The following is a 12,209-nucleotide window of genomic DNA, read 5'->3' as shown; positions in this document are numbered from 1 at the left end:
ATACCTGTGGGTGGATAATGCCATTGACTCAGTGGAATAATTCCTGATTTATACTGATGTAACTGAGAACAAAATCTGCTCCATGATCCGTTGATCCTTTTATTTTATTTTATTTTTTTGGGGGTGGGGGGTAGCATTAGATTAGTTGGGGAAGGAAAAGACTGTGGATTCCAAGGGAAGGAGAGTTCATCCACATTCCATGCTGTCGGCGAGTTTGTCCTGGATCAGAATGTGGGAAGTTTGTAAATGTCATCTGAGAGCAGTCAATCTGCTTCTGGTGCTCCCTTTCCTCAGAGTTCAGTTACAAACGTCAAGACTTCCTGATATAATCCAAACTCTTTTGAAAAGTGTTTCACACTATGGGACCAGTCTGCCTGGGGAGTCAGTCTCTCTTGGGGTAGGAATTACATATAATGGATGTTGGATCCTCTTTGGCTCATGCAGAGGAAGATATTGGTTGCTTTCTGGTAGAGTGAAGATAGTCTTCATCCTTCCTGGCTTTTTGATATGCACAGCTGCTGTTCTATCATCCATCTTCACTTGCACTGATTTCTCAGCATGTGGTGAGCTAATCTTTGTGGGGCTGCTTTGAGTGCCAGGAAGTCTAAAGTTTTTGTTCAATTGTTGCCTGTCTCTGTTGCTGGATGATTTCTCCAACTCTCAGGCTGATGTTTGCAGGGATGATCAGGAACACTGAGTCCCAAAAGGGCTATTTTTATGGAATTTGCAAACTAAAATAAGAACAAGAACTGATGTCAAAACTGTGCCCCAAACTCAGGCTTTTCTTCATGTCCAAAAAGTCCAATAATTTTTATAAAAAATGTACATCTACCCTTCATGATTTTGGTAAAAAGAAATTATGGGGAAATCTACTTTCATATTTCTGACCCTGCCAAAACCTAGACGTGCTCGCTGTCTCTAAAGAAAGCCTGTACTTGAAATTTCCAGCCCATTACTTTTCCTGTTGTGTGTGTGTGTATTTGCCATTATGATGAAAATGTAGCAAAGTGATGTGTTGGTGGTCACTGTATCACTTTAAAAAAAATGAGGAGTCCTTGTGGCACCTTAGAGACTAACAAATTTATTTGGGCATAAGCTTTCGTGGGCTAGAACCCACTTCATCAGATGCATAGAGTGAAAAATACAGTAGGCAAGTATAATTATGTAGGGCATAAAAAGATGGGAGTTGCCTTACCAAGTGGGGGGATCAGTGCTAACAAGGCCAATTCAGTCAGGGTGGATGTGGCCCATTCCCAACCATTGACAAGAAGGTGTGAGTATCAATAGAGGGAAAATTCCTTTCTGTAGTGACCCATCCCCGCCCGCCTTTATTCAGGCCTAATTTGATGGTGTCAAGTTTGCAAATTAATTCCAGTTCTGCAGTTTCTCTTTGAAGTCTGTTTTTGATTTTTTGTTGTTGAAGAATGGCCACTTTTGAGTCTGTTATTGAGTGTCCAATTGAGATTGAAGTGCTCTCCTACTGGCTTTTGAATGTTACGATTCTTGATGTCTGATTTGTGTCCTTTCATGCTATCATATCTATTCAAGGGACACCATCATAGGATCTAACCACATCAGCCACATCATCAGAGACCCGTTCACCTGCACATCTACCAATGTGATATATGCCATCATGTGCCAGCAATGTCCCTCTGTCATGTACATTGGCAAAACTGGACAGTCTCTACTTGAAAGAATAACTGGATACAAACCAGACATCAAGAACTGTAACATTCAAAAACCAGTAGGAGAGCAATTCAATCTCCCTGGACACTCAATAACAGACTTAAAAGTGGCCATTCTTCAACAACAAAAACTTCAAAAACAGACTCCAATGTGAAACTGCAGAACTGGAATTAGTTTGCAAACTTGGCTCCATCAAATTAGGCCTGAATAAAGACTGGGAGTGGCTGGGTCACTACAAAAAGGAATTTTCCCTCTGTTGATACTCACACCTTCTTGTTAACTATTGGAAATGGGCCACATCCACCCTGATTGAATTGGCCTCATTAGCACTGACCCCCCACTTTGTAAGGCAACTCTCATCTTTTCATGTGCTGTACAGTTATACCTGCCTACTTTTTTTCACTCCATGCATCTGATGAAGTGGATTTTAGCCCACGAAAGCTTATGCACAAATAAATTTCTTAGTCTCTAAGGTGCCACAAGGACTCCTCATTGTTTTTGCTGATACAGACTAACATGGCTACCCCTCTGAAATATGTCACTTTAGTTAGCTGCAGGGCTACTAAAGAATCCTGAAGGCAGGGCCAGGGAGCCTCGAGATTAGAAAAAGAAATTATCAGTACATGTACTGAAAAGAGAGCTAGAGATAAAAGCACGCACAGTAGCAGTTGATGCTTAAGGGACTGCTACCCAAAAAACACAAACTCAGTGTGAATCCCGGCATGTACATTGCTAAAACTGTGGGCCAATATTTTTATTTTGGGATGACTGTTCTCTTTCAGTTGATACATAATCTGCCAGTGTTCCCTGTGGTGTTCTTTTCAAATTGCCTGAAGTTTACTGCATGTCCACTATCACACCAGCTTTAAGGCTTCTCTTGTTTTTGTGACATCTGGGTATTTCAGTTTGCAAAGAGTTCTTCTATGTTAGGACATTTAAGGAGAAAACAGTATTCCCAGCCCTGTACACATGTCAACAAGCCCATACAGACCTTGGAGATTGACAGTTCCATCTCTCAGGTGACCAAAGCCCTTAATGTAAATATGAATCAAGCCAAAAATAGAGTAGAAGTCTCCTGTGTTAGCAGGTCACGTTGAAGGTGAATGAGGTGACCTTTGTAAACCTGTGTACAGACACTACATACAATGTCAATGGAAGTTTTAGCTGCCCAGCACCTCTCTTGTTCAGGCCCTGACACCCTTGTTTCTGAGACATTCATCAGTCTCCTCACCAGAGTTGGACAAAGCCCACACAATATTTCCCACAAATGTTCATTGAAATTGTAACTATTTGTCCTGCTGAAATTATTTGTCTGTGTTGAATAGGACCCGAGTCTATGAATAATCCCATTGACATCAATGCTTGTGACCCTAGGCACCCCTGTATTTTTTGACTGCCACTGCACATTGAGCAGGTGCTTTCGGAGAACTATCCAGGATGACTCCAAAGTTAACTCTCGCTGCGGCAGAGAGGTAACAATGACTCGCAGCTCTGGGGATCCCCAACAGCATGTTAAGTGCTACTCACGGAACCTGGCTCGAGATACCTCATATGTAATGTTAGTTTTCAGTTTAGTCTGCCAGCCCCCGCATAAAATATTCCTAATCCTGAAACTTTAAAGCATCCCAATGATTTAGTATTTTCCTGAACTGAACCTGTTCAGTTGGGATCTAAGCAACCAGAGTTGTTGATTTGTAGTCCAGTGAGGCTGGTAACCAGATGGCTAGTATGAAACAGTAAAATCCCAGCTCCATGGAAGTCAATTGCAAAACTCCTATAGACTTGAATGAGGCCAGGATTTCACTCACTGAAGGGATTCCAGAGGCAGCTTCACCTAAAAGCTGAAACGTACTAGGATGCTAAATGGATTTTCACTGCTGGAAATCATCTTGCTTTTGATGTTTTTTGTATAAAGGATTAAAGATTAGCCAATCTGTTTTGCAAATTCCTGGAACTTCCACATATTGAAGTATCTGTCTACTCAAAGTGGACCTGCTTAACAGATCAGATGAGTCCTGTTTGAGTCATATAGATATGTAGCTCACTTTTAAAAACTGCTTGAATGAATGAATGAATAAACATGTATCTAATGGCAGAACCATTCCAGTGTATTGGCTGCTTAATACAAATGTTAAAACTGACTAAAATATGCTTGGGTCTGTAAAGACCCTAGAGACTAGGCTGGTTTTTGATGATAAAGTTCAGGACATAATTTCTTTCTTCCATCCTCACCATAAAAGCCAGGAAATTCCATACTATGCCATTTACAGTGCCTCATCCTTAACTCTCACGTTATGCCTGAATTATTTGCATTTGACAAGGTGAATTAAAGACAGTGTGGCAGCCTTTAATTCCATATTTCCTGCTATTGACTGACTGAAATCAGAGATCTAATGTTATTAGTAGCAAGCTGTCAAGAGATTTCCCTATACCCCCACCCCCCAAACTCCCCCATCCCTCCCCCCAGTGGTTAACTAGTACATGCTGTGTTTCCAATTTAGTCATTTTTCCAACACACACACACCCTGTACATTCAAACACCCCCTCTAATTTCAACTCCTGGGGAAAACATTGCTGGAGTGGCTCACAACCATGAGTGCCAACCTCAGGGCAGACTTTCAAAAAGCAGGGCACAAACCTCAAACTGGTTGTGAGTTCTGTACTTAGATTTCACCAACTGAATAACTGGTATTTCACACTGAGTAATGCTTCTCTCCTGACTTTGGGGGTTTTATAGTTTTTTATAGTTACAGAGCAAACATTTAAACATTACCTTATAACATGAGATATAAATATTGTAAGTAGAATTAATACATGCAGCATGCTACAAGCATTCCACAAAGTCTAAACACTAAACACATTCTTATAACGCTAATATCTATTTTAGCAATATTAACACACAGGTGAGCCAGACTGGTTTCCAGCTATGCATTTGTCAGTGTTTAGTGAGGCCCTGTGATCTTGGCGTGAGCTGGCACCTGGTCTGCCAACATCACAGTACCATATTTTCTTCTGTATGCATCTTACCAGTGATGTTAACTACTTACAGTAATTTTCTACAGTAGCTGGGAACAAGAAATCATCCCTTAAGAGGACTGAGTCACCTCCCCTTTGTCTAATGTTAGCAACTTAGTGTGGATGAGGCTCTGTAAAGATATTGCTGCCTCTAAAAACAGAAGCCTCTATAAGGGTGGAGTGCAAATCTTCAAAGAGGAGAAACCAGTAGTAAGGAGCAGCGCCAACTGGAAAAGTGCCAAATGGAATAGTGAGTGGGCTGCAAGCAAGAGAGGAGGGACAGTCAACATTTAATATGGCTAAATAAAAAAGAGAGATCCTTGAAGGGGACAGAACTCATGCTGCTTCTGTCTCAGCATCTGAACAAGGGGGATTTTATTCCTTTATATCACTGCTATAGGGAGCTAAATGCATTAGGGTTTTGTACTGCTACTCATCACATCTGCATTCAATATGATGGTTCTCAGGGCACCCAGGACTGTGAGTCACCTTGTTACCCTTTGCCTCCAGCATGAGGGAATCATGCCTCTGTCTGGCACCCTAATACCACCAGCCTTCTAGCCACTCAAGCACTCTCCTCTGGGAGCCAGCCCTGTCTTCATCTTGCAAGTTAACAGTAGGTACATCCCAGTCCCCGAGTCCCTTTGAATCACTCCCCCATGATATCCAGTCCCTGACACTGGCTACTCACAAATCCCAGATCCTGTGCCCCCAAAGGTGCAGCGTGCCCCAGTTTACCAGTTTTGCTGTAAACCACCACTCCTATAAACTGCACAGCACCTGTGAGCACTTCTAATCAAACAAAAGTAGGATTATTTAAGAGAGGATAAAGATTTAACTAGAAATGAGAGAAATTGGTGGAAACAAATGGTTACAATATGAAACAAAATAATAAAATGCAAACCTGTCTTTATACTTATCAGTAGTTACCTTTGCTATCCCTTTGCTTCCCTTTCCCCAACAAAATTCAGTCTATTGCAGAGCTGACTAGATTCAAAAGAACCAGGATCCAAACATTCATGAAAACATCTCTGCTCCACAAGGGGTTTCCTCAGCAAATGGATCCAGAGGACATCTCCCTCCTCTATGTTATACTGAGACAGGTTTTGTTCCTATTCATACAGGAAAGAAACACTTTCTTGTTGTAATGTTACTTTTTTAGCTTTAAGTGGTTTCAGTTGTTTGCAGTTGCCTCTGATGGTTTTCCATCGAAAGTCTTAGCATTGCACAAGGCCAAACAATTAAGTCTTGCATTGCATCACCAGCTAAACTGGATGATGCGACAACTCCCGCCAAACCGAATAGGTCATCACTAAGGCCTGGTCTACACTGGGGGGGGGTTCGAACTAAGGTACGCAAGTTCAGCTACGCTGTAGCTGAACTCGAAGTACCTTAGTTTGAAGTACTTACCCGTCCTCATGGCGCGGGATCGAAGTCCGCGGCTCCCCCGTCGACTCTGCCACCACCGTTCGCGGTGGTGGAGTTCCGGAGTCGACGGGAGCACGTTCGGAGTTCGATATATCGCGTCTAGATGAGATGCAATGTATCGAACTCTGAGAAGTCGATCGCTACCCGCCGACCCGGGCGGGTAGTATGGATGTACTCTAAGGCTGCATTATCCCCTGGTGACTAATTCTTATTCCCAGTCCACAAAGCATACTTTCAATATAAATGCATTAGTCCTTAAATATTACTCATACATACAACCTTGCAATGAGTTTGAATCTTGACAAGTTACAAGCTTTCTGTAGATAACTTCACGTTACTTTTTATGCATAAATATCCTTTAAGATATGTTTGGTGTAGTGAGTTTGTCAGGGCTGAGTTGAGAGATGTTTACAAAGAACAGGGGATCCTTTGCTAAGGAGCCTCTGTGTCACACTCAAGAACTGCAGTGAAATAGGATCTGCACATCACTGTAATCTTGCCTGGGTTGAACTTTACAGCTTCTGACTGCAGTAGAGACAACTCATTATGCCAGTGCACAAGTCTTGGGATACTATACTACGATGGCCTGCTTGATTTCATGTCTCTGGTTACCATACATGTTCCAAGCAAGCCAGAGAATTGTTATGGACACCGTCTTACTTTGGATCCTTTTCATGAATGTTTGTGGAAAGACTATAAGCCATTAGATCCTAAATCTGAATCTGAGGCAAACTGGAATGCGGAGAAATACTACAAGTCAGTGACTTTCTCTCACATGGGAAATATGATACAGCCTACCTTTCCAATTTGTTCTTCAGTAAAATGAAATAAATCTGAATCCTGAAGGCTTTGAGTGCATACAGCTGAGCAGGAAAAGGTTTGCCACTTTTCATGCTATTTTCAGTGCTGGTTATTGCCTATTCCAAATCCCACTGAAGTCAATGAGAATCTTTCCATTGATTCCCCATGAGCTTTAGATCAGGGCTCGGAGAGCAAGAGGATTTTAGAATCATGTTGGAATGGATGGAGACCAGAAGGATTCAGCAAGGACTGCATAAGGAGGGGCTGAGAGTATAGAGATTGAAGTGCAAGTTGGGTCACCAGATAGCAAGTGTGAAAAATCAGGACTTTTTTGTGGGGTGGGGAGGTGGGAAGGGGTATGGGCCTGATCATATCAATATCTGGTCACCCTAAGTGCAAGACACTCTGCAATCGCAGTGCTGCCACAAGCTTCGTGGCAAAACTTCCTAACTGTAAGAACAGTAGGACAATGGAACAGACTGCCTTGGGAGATTGTGGAAGCTCACTGGAGGTTTTCAAAAGGAGTCTGGATAGCCACCTGACTTGGATGGTTATACATAACAGATCCTGCATCTTTGCAGGGGTTAGACTAGATGACCCTTGTGGTCCCTTCCAACCCTATGATTCTATGGCAGATCTACCAAGCTGACTGAAAATGAACAAAAGAATACAAGAACAGCCATACTGGGTCAGATCAATGGTCCATCTAACCCAGTATCCTGTCTTCCAACAGTGGCTGGTGCCAGATGCTTCAGAGGGAATGAACAGAACAGAGCACTTTACTGAGTGATCCACCCTCTGTTGTCCAGTCCCAGCTTCTGGCAGTCAGAGGTTAAGGGACACTCAGAGCATGGGCTTGGGTCCCTGACCATCTTGGTTAACAGCCATTGATGGAGCTATCCTCCATGAACTTAGCTAATTCCTTTTTGAACCCATTTATACTTTTGGCCTTCACAACATCCCCTGGCAATGAGTTCCACACGTTGACTGTGTGTTGAGTGAAGAAATACTGCCTTTTGGTAGTTTTAAACTGCTGCCTATTAATTTCAGTGGGGAACCCCTGGTTCGTGTGTTATATGAAGGGGTAAATACCACTTCCTTATTCACTTTCTCCATACCCTTTGTGATTTTATAGAGTCCAAGGCCTGAGTGGATGGGACCACATAGGTTTCCACAGTCAAAAAAGAGAAGAGTTTTGGGGTTGTTCTGTTGGCTGGCAAATCATTACCACAATAGGATTGTTACCTTTCTGCCAGTGATGAGAAGGGGGAAGTTTTAGTGCCCCCCATGCATTGGCATTGCCTCCCAGCTATGGTCCGGTTCATAAAAAGAAGGCACCAAAGGAGATGGCAGAAAGGCAGGGGAGGAAAATAAGGAAAATCAGCTGAGACAAAAACAAAAATTGAAAAAAGTTGATATGGGGGGGGGGGGGGGTTTTACAGGAAAATAAAATAACATGAGGGCAGGGAAATGAAGTAGCCACCAGGAAACTAAGTCTAAGAGGAGTGAGGTGTAATGAAGAGAAAACACCAGTCCATGGAGCTCTCCAGAGGGGCAATCTCAGGCATACTGTAGCCATCCTAAAAATATTTGTTTTTCGTACAGCAACACCTCAAGCTCAATTTGTTACAAAGTGGAGGGAGCTGTTAAACAGGGAGAAGTCCCTTCATCCACTTCTGCTTCTCAGGGACCACATGAGGTTAGTTCAGTTTACACCTTTTATCACCCCTGTGAACATTTCATTGGCTTGCAGGAACATTCTCCCCACGGCAATAAAACCAAAATTACTGCAGAAAGCAGACCATGAAATAGTCCTACTGGAACTAGAAGGAGCTTCATTAGTGCAATAGTGGCCACAAAAAGCCATTGGATGCTGAGCTTGCTATTTAATGCTAAAGTTCTGACAGCCTGCAGGCCTGGGACTGGGCAGTGTAGCCTAGGAGGGTGCTAAATAATGCCTTTTGCATCACAGTGTGTCATGGTTTCCACTTTCCAAGATAGGGTGGTTTTCATGACCCAAAGTGGTGGGATCATTATTATCAAGATATTGCTGAGTTTTAGAAGCACATCCCTGCCCATCTTTGGAGCACATGCCACATCCTCTAATAAATAAGCAAAGGATTGTAAATTTGCACATATTACATATATACTGCATGCACCAGTAGAAACATGTGCCTTAGAGTTATCTCTTGTGGGAGTATAGAGAATCTGAATAATCTAAATTATGAGAGAAGTCAGGAAAACAGATCACTTTTAAACATTTGAATTCAACAGCTAAGTACTAGCACACATAAACTATCGGCAAAAAAAAAACAGGAGTACTTGTGGCACCTTAAAGACTAACAAATTTATTGTAGCATGAGCTTTCGTGAGCTAAAGCTCACTTCTTCGGATGCATAGAATGGAACACACAGACAGGAGATATTTATACATACAGAGAACATAAAAAGGTGGAAGTATGCATACCAACAGGCAGAGTCTAATCAATTGAGATGAGCTATCGTTAGCAGGAGGGAAAAAAAAAAAAAAAAAACTTTTTGAAGTGATAATTAAGATGGCCCATAGAAGGTGTGAGGAGAACTTAACATAGGGAAATAGATTCAATTGGTGTAATGACCCAACCATTCCCAGTCTTTATTTAGACCACAGTTAATGGTATCTAGTTTGCATATTAATTCAAGTTCAGCAGTCTCTCTTTGGAGTCTGTTTTTGAAGTTTTTTTGTTGCAAAATTGCCACCTTCAAGTCTGTCACTGAGTGGTTAGGAAGGTTGAAGTGTTCTCCCACTGGTTTTTGAATGTTATGATTCCTGATGTCAGATTTGTGTCCATTTATTCTTTTGCGTAGAGACTGTCCGGTTTGGCCAATGTACATGGCAGAGGGGCATTGCTGGCACATGATGGCATATATCACGTTGGTAGATGTGCAGGTGTACGAGCCCCTGATGGTGTGTCTGATGTGATTAGGTCCTGTGATGGTGTCACTTGAATGGATATGTGGACAGAGCTGGCATCGGGCTTTATTGCAAGGATAGGTTCCTGGGTTAGTGTTTATGTTGTATGGTGTGCGGTTGCTGGTGAGTATTTGCTTCAGGTTGGGAGGCTGTCTATAAGCAAGGACTGGCCTGTCTCCCAAGATCTGTGAGAGTGAGGGATCATCTTTAAGGATAGGTTGTAAATCTTTGATGATGCGCTGGAGAGGTTTTAGTTGGGGGCTGTAGGTGATGGCTAGTGGTGTTCTGTTATTTTCTTTTTTAGGCCTGTCCTGTAGTAGGTGGCTTCTGGGTACTCTTCTGGCTCTGTCAATCTGTTTTTTCACTTCAGCAGGTGGGTATTGTAGGTTTAAGAATGCTTGATAGAGATCTTGTAGGTGTTTATCTCTGTCCGAGGGATTGGAGCAAATACGGTTGTATCTTAGAGCTTGGCTGTAGACAATGGATCGTGTGGTGTGTCCGGGATGGAAGCTGGAGGCATGTAAGTAAGTATAGCGGTCAGTGGGTTTCCGGTATAGGGTGGTATTTATGTGACCATCGTTTATTAGCACAGTAGTGTCTAGGAAATGGACCGCTTGTGTGGATTGGTCTAGGCTGAGGTTGATGGTGGGATGGAAATTGTTAAAATCTCGGTGGAATTCCTCGAGGGCTTCTTTTCCATGAGTCCAGATGATGAAGATGTCATCAATGTAGCGCAAGTAGAGTAGGGGTGTTAGGGAACGAGAGTTAAGGAAGCGTTGTTCTAAGTCAGCCATAAAGATGTTGGCATACTGAGGGGCCATGCGGGTACCCATAGCAGTGCCACTGTCCAGCTTCCATCCCGGACACACCACACGATCCATTGTCTACAGCCAAGCTCTAAGATACAACCGTATTTGCTCCAATCCCTCGGACAGAGATAAACACCTACAAGATCTCTATCAAGCATTCTTAAACCTACAATACCCACCTGCTGAAGTGAAAAAACAGATTGACAGAGCCAGAAGAGTACCCAGAAGCCACCTACTACAGGACAGGCCTAAAAAAGAAAATAACAGAACACCACTAGCCATCACCTACAGCCCCCAACTAAAACCTCTCCAGTGCATCATCAAAGATTTACAACCTATCCTTAAAGATGATCCCTCACTCTCACAGATCTTGGGAGACAGGCCAGTCCTTGCTTATAGACAGCCTCCCAACCTGAAGCAAATACTCACCAGCAACCGCACACCATACAACATAAACACTAACCCAGGAACCTATCCTTGCAATAAAGCCCGATGCCAGCTCTGTCCACATATCCATTCAAGTGACACCATCACAGGACCTAATCACATCAGACACACCATCAGGGGCTCGTACACCTGCACATCTACCAACGTGATATATGCCATCATGTGCCAGCAATGCCCCTCTGCCATGTACATTGGCCAAACCGGACAGTCTCTACGCAAAAGAATAAATGGACACAAATCTGACATCAGGAATCATAACATTCAAAAACCAGTGGGAGAACACTTCAACCTTCCTAACCACTCAGTGACAGACTTGAAGGTGGCAATTTTGCAACAAAAAAACTTCAAAAACAGACTCCAAAGAGAGACTGCTGAACTTGAATTAATATGCAAACTAGATACCATTAACTGTGGTCTAAATAAAGACTGGGAATGGTTGGGTCATTACACCAATTGAATCTATTTCCCTATGTTAAGTTCTCCTCACACCTTCTATGGGCCATCTTAATTATCACTTCAAAAAGTTTTTTTTTTTTTTTTTTTCCCTCCTGCTAACGATAGCTCATCTCAATTGATTAGACTCTGCCTGTTGGTATGCATACTTCCACCTTTTTATGTTCTCTGTATGTATAAATATCTCCTGTCTGTGTGTTCCATTCTATGCATCCGAAGAAGTGAGCTTTAGCTCACGAAAGCTCATGCTACAATAAATTTGTTAGTCTTTAAGGTGCCACAAGTACTCCTGTTTTTTTTTTTTTGTTTTTTTTTTTTTTGCGGATACAGACTAACACGGCTGCTACTCTGAAACCTGTCATAAACTATCGGATTTCATATGAAATCCCCCTCCTCCAGTCTCTGCATGAAGCCTGGAGCTCAGCAGTAGAAGGCTTAGGTTTTCCAGTTGACTAGTAGAAAGGGCCAAAAACCACTAACCTGTTGGGAAGAGCAGCAGATTTGGCAGCTCTGCAATATTCTTGGTGCTGCAGATTTCCACCTAGCCATATCCAGTTCCACTAACTTGCCATTATCTTGAAAATGTCATAGATACCTTTGGTTGATAACATATATCAA

Source organism: Mauremys mutica, chromosome 7 (genome assembly GCF_020497125.1).
Source record: "Mauremys mutica isolate MM-2020 ecotype Southern chromosome 7, ASM2049712v1, whole genome shotgun sequence".
NCBI classification, from domain to species: Eukaryota; Metazoa; Chordata; order Testudines; family Geoemydidae; genus Mauremys; species Mauremys mutica.
Note: the sequence above shows the minus strand (reverse complement) of the source record.